General features: G+C 36.6%; 1 pseudogene; it reads left to right on the top strand.

Moving 5' to 3' along the window:
• The first annotated feature begins 515 nt into the window (after positions 1 to 515).
• LOC132315207 (small nucleolar RNA R71) lies at positions 516 to 614 on the top strand (annotated as a pseudogene).
• Positions 615 to 5,767: the final 5,153 nt, after the last annotated feature.

Genomic DNA, 5,767 nt, shown 5'->3' on the forward strand with positions numbered 1-5,767 from the left:
CCCTTGGTTTTTCCAAGAGAAATTCGGGTGATTCCTCCAACTAGGATTGTAGTGATTGCCATAAGGATTGTTCCCTTGATTCACAAATGTTGCATTTACTTGTTTATGATGCTCACTTTGCACATGTCCATGGGGACAATTGGAAGTAAAATATAAAACACTTGAACAAGTCATACATGTCTCATTAGATGCATGATGAGAATGGTTAGGGAAGGAAGATACTTGATTCACCGAGTTTTGGTTGATCAAACCTTTGAGATAATGATTTCATCTCGGCGGTAGTTTCATTGGACTGGTCGACTTGATGTAAGCCAACACTCTTCCTACCACTAGAATTTCTACCATTCTTCGAAGATAAAGTTCGATGCAAAGAATTTTCACTCATGCTCTCATAAAGACACCACACGTCATCCTCATGCCTATCAATGTAAGAGCCACCCATAGAAGCATCAACCATGCCCTTGTAATTATCCGGTAAGCTCTTAAAGAAATATTGAACTAATTGCCATTTGGGCATGTCATGATGTGGACATTTTCTAAGCAATTCATTAAAGCATTCCTATGCCTCATGAAATGTTTCCCCATCCCCATGTGAAAATTCCCTAATTGAAGTTCTCATGGTATTGGTCTTAGAAACCGGATAGTACTTCTTCAAGAACTCTTGTTGCATTTCTGCCCAAGAAGTTATTAAAAAAGGCCTAAGATTGTTAAACCAATATTTTGCCTTGTCTTTAAGGGTGAATGGAAAAATTTTAAGCCTTAAGACCTCTTCCGGCATGTCCGTGTATTTTACGGTGGAACATACTTCAAGAAACTCATCCAAATGCTTGTAAGGTTCTTTACTTGCAAGTCCATGATAGTTAGGAAGCATTTGTATGGTTTGTGGCTTGATTTCATGGTGGTGTGCTTTACATGGTGGCAATTGAATGCATGTGGGTGCATTATATTCATTAGGCACATAGTGATCTCTTAAAGCAAGGGGAGGATTAACAATTGGAGGTGTAACATGGGCACCTTGATTGCCTTGAATGATGGGAGGTGGTGGAGTATAGATTGGCCTTGGCATTCCCAATGGGACTTGGCCTTGTTGTTGTGGTGGATGAACGAATGGTCTTGGCATGCCTAATGGAACTTGCATGTTATCATGATGCATATTGGGGTGGAGGATACCTTGTTGGTCTATGTAACCAAGGTCCTCCACATGGTCCTCATTGTGTCCTTCCATTGATAAAATGGATTGACTAGAACTACCTCTTCCCCTAGGGTTTCGAACAATGGATTCAAGATGAAAATTTCAAGGGACAAGAGTGGGTCTCAATGATCTATGACCATGCATGCACAATGCAACACAACAAGCAATAATGACAAACACTTCTCCATCACAACAAGTCAACCATCAACAAACTTTCTCCACATATAATGTTCCCATATTCCCATGCTTTAACAACAATATGCAAGAAAAGTAAATTGCCTCTATGCGGGCTCACGATTTATCTAAGAATTGAAATACAAGCCTCCATGCAGACTAACGATTTAACTAAGGGTTGAGTAAGGAAAAGCTCACAAAGGTCCTTTAGCACTTCAACTCCAAAATTTGTTAGCTTTTAGCTTAGCAATTTTTTATTTTATTTATAATTTTAGTCTTTTTCCTTGCTTGCGTAGCTCCTTTGCTTGGATGCTCATTTGCTCACCTTCTTAGCTCAATGCACCTAATCAAATAAGAACAAACACAATAAGTAACAAAAATTGAAATGAAAATAAAGTAAAGACACGATCAAAGGAGTACTAATTCCTAATTGATTCCTCAAATACGACGTTGCCAATCAATCAATCCTCGGCAACGGCGCCAAAAACTTGGTGCGGTCTTGGGTGTCGTCACTCCCGAAACCCGCATGGTTTGTGCACACTGCCAAAAGAGATAGTGGTGTAGAGCTATGATGAATGTGGCCAAGTTTTACATTTAGAAATTGCCACTACTACCTTTTACTAAAAATATAGCTAGGGTAAGTAGGGATCATCCCAAGGGATTGTGGGTTGTGTTAGGTTGAGGAATCAAAATTAGGGTTAGTAGGTCGAGTGATCAAAATAATGGTTGGTTGGTTGAATTACACTAGATGCAAATTAAACTAAAGTAAACAATAATGCAATAAGGAGAATAAAAGAGAGAGAGAGATCTTGGGGTTTAGAGATCACCACTAAGCATACTTTTCTATACCTATAATGAATAATTAATGAGGGGAAAAACATGTATTGCAACAAAGAGTGTGTGTGGTTGTTTCAATAAGCATGTATGACAAATTAAGCATATATTGTCTAAGCAACATAGTGGATATCACAATATATCAAATTAAGCCATTAATCCTTCCTTTAAGCTCATAATCCAAACACATCACAAGGTTAGAGACATATGCTACTTGCATTCAAAAGCATAGAACATCAAACAACAAGCATGGATTGTCCTCCTATTTAACAACTACACTACAACTAAGCTAATGGCATGAAGCTAACTAATTAAACTAAGGGAGAGGCACAATCCATTAAGAAATGAGTATAAACCATCAAGTAAATCACAAGAGCATTCCATTAAGCACTATGTCTTGACAATCTCTAGATCTATAGCATTAATATACATAGACATGCATCAATAACACAAGAAATAGAGACAAACACATAAACATCTATTCTAGCGTACGTAGACATATGGATAGAATGAAATGATCAATTGGAAGCATTAAACCATATAAATCATTGAATAAACAAGATCTATATATATAAAAGTGTCAAAACATGTATCACAATACAAATCCCCTCAAAAATACATAAATCAAGATGTAGAAAGCATGCTTAGGGCTGACTCTAGCTGCAAGAGGATGTCTAGCCAGTCATGGATTGTGTCTTCCAACCCTCAAGGGCAAACTCCATGGAAGAAATCTGCTCCTTGTTTAATGAAGAACCTTCAATAGTGTCTTTAGCCTCCTCCTCTCCTTTGCTTCCTTTCTAAGTATAAAAATATAAAAGTCTCAAAGTGTATGTCTAAAAGTGGTTTATATTCCTTATATAGGTAGGTTAAAAATCACCCAAAATGAGCTGGGCTCGTACACCAATAATCCTTTAATGATTGGATATGAGAAACTTTTAATGAGCTGAAATTTGAATTTTCTCGGGATTTGGGAAGTTTGATCGATCGAACTTGTTGCGGGATCGATCGAACATGGCTAAAATCTATCGAATTGAAGCTGGATGGATCCTCAATGGCAGCGCCTTATTGGATAAAAACAAATATGAGATATTTTGAAGATATTTTTTGGAAAAGGACAAAAGTGGTTGGTAGGGTGATACAGCTGGATAAGATCTGGCATGTGGATAAGGACAAGAAAGTTCGATCGATCAGAGAATGATGTTGGATCGATTGAACTTTTGGGATATCTGAAAATGACATTATAGCCTGGATCTATCTTGAACTGTTGAGATCGATGAAAATTGGATCGATCGAACTTTTCTTGAGATCGATCGAAGTTGCTAAAATTCCACATTTTGTTTCCTTTTGCTCTACTTTGCTCCTTTCCTTAATTCATCCCAGAATTACTTTATTTCTGCTCTTATTTGGCTGAGTTAGCTTATATTAGGGATAAGTACCTAAAAATGGAAATAATACGAAATCAATCTAAAGCGGGAAAATAAGATAGATAAGGGTCCTAGAATACCTAAGCTTAAGGGGTTTAAATATGCACTTTTCAGCACTCATCATCAAGTCAACACTCAATGGTCCACCAAGAAGTGTAAAGAATAAATGTCTCTCTTTCTTGAAGAAAGATCTCTAAAGATGGCTGAGATCCAGAAGCAATCCACAAAGCAAATTAGGAAGACTGGAATTGGTTATGTGTGTGATTCAACCACAAAGGTCAATCAAACTCACTCTGAATTTGTCAAAGCCACAACTGGTGAAGTGTATACAAGGTATCCTGTGATAAAACCTATGAGATCAGAATTTGATTTGCTTGACAGCAATTTCAATTCCTTAAGATTGAACAAAAGTGATTTTGCTACAACATCTATAAGGGACTTCAATGTAACAAAAATGTATACGAAGAAGTTTGATATAGCTCAAGCTCCGAAGGTTAAGAATAAAGATTCTATTATGAAATCCAGGATGATGTGGATTCCCAAGAAGTTAAACTCAGTGAATTTGCTTGTGTATATAGCATTTAGGGCTTGTAACAAAGTGGACAGATGGTATATTGACAGTGGCTACTCAAGACAAATGACAGGTGATGGTTCTAAATTTATCACTCTGAAATAATTTAATGGTGGAGATATGATCTTTGGAGACAATCAGAAGGCTAAAATTGTTGGTATAGGTACTGTGAGTAAGTCTGAAGAATTGCTTGAGATTCAAGAAGTCTTACTGGTTGAAGGACTCAAACACAACCTTCTTAGTATAAGTCAGTTATGTGACAGTGGGAGGACTATGTGTTTTGACAAAGAAAAGTTCAATGTAGTTGATCTTAAATCAAAACAGGTTCTCCTCTCAGCATGTAGATCATCAGGAAATTTTTATACTATCACTGAAGAATTCTAAGCTACTCAATGCAATTTGACAACCTATGATAAAGCTAATCTATGGCATAAGAGACTAGGGCATTTTCATTAAAGAAATTTGTCCAAGATTTTGAAGCTAAAAGCTGTCAGAGGACTTCCTGAACTCAATTTTAAAGATGATCATCTTTGCAAGGCCTATCAACACGGAAAACAAACCAAATTTTCATTTCCTTCAAAAGAAATCAACACCTCAAGAGCACTTAACCTGATACACATGAATCTCTACGGTCTTACTAGAACTGCTAGCATAGGTGGGAGTAAGTACTTCATTCTTCTTATTGATGATTTTAGTAGAATGGTGTGGGTTTACTTCTTAAAAAAAAAATCTGAGGCTATTACACATTTCATTAAGTTTGTTAATCTTGTTGAAAATGAAAGAAGCTGCACTATGAAAAGACTTACGTTTGACTTTGGCTCAAAGAGTTCATCATGAAAGAAGCTGCACTGTAAAAATTCATTATGAAAGAGTTTGAGCACTACTGTAATGATAAGGGTATCAAGAAAGAGTTCTTAGCTATTGCTACTCCTCAACAGAATGGAGTTGTAGAAAGGAAGAACTAGACAGTTCAAGAAATGGGTAGAACAATGCTGTTGGAAAAAGGTCTAGCAAAGGGTTTTTGGGCTGAAACTGTGAGTACTACTGTACACATCATTAATAGGGTTCTTCTTAGACCTAACTCAACCAAAACACCTTATGAATTATGGTATGGAAGACCTGCAACTGTTCACTACTTCAAAATATTTGGCAGCAAATGTTATATATTGAATCACATTGACAGCTTGGGCAAGTTTGATTCAAAGGAAGATGAAGGCATATTCTTGGGATATTCTACAAAAAGTAAAGCTTACAGGTGCTAGAATCTAAGGTCTTTAAAGGTGATTGAGTTAATTCATGTGAAGTTTGATGAGAATCCTATGCCCACACCTCTTGAAGACTGTGACAATACTTTTGGTTCAAACAAAACCAATTCCTCAGTTACTAAACCTGAAAATATAAGAGAAACCACTTTTTCATTGCTGTAAAAGTAGGTTCAAGCTGAGAACATCAATGGTTCATCTCAAGCTAGAGTTCAAACAAGAAATAAAAAGAAGCTAAATAAATTAGATGCTGAAGATGGTGAAGAATACAATCATTTTGCTATGCTGTCATCCATTGAACCAAAGTCTT

This window comes from Cornus florida, unplaced genomic scaffold (assembly GCF_030987335.1).
Source record: "Cornus florida cultivar Cherokee Brave unplaced genomic scaffold, ASM3098733v1 CherokeeBrave_3.0.0_Hap2_Chr06, whole genome shotgun sequence".
In the NCBI taxonomy this organism is placed as follows: domain Eukaryota; kingdom Viridiplantae; phylum Streptophyta; class Magnoliopsida; order Cornales; family Cornaceae; genus Cornus; species Cornus florida.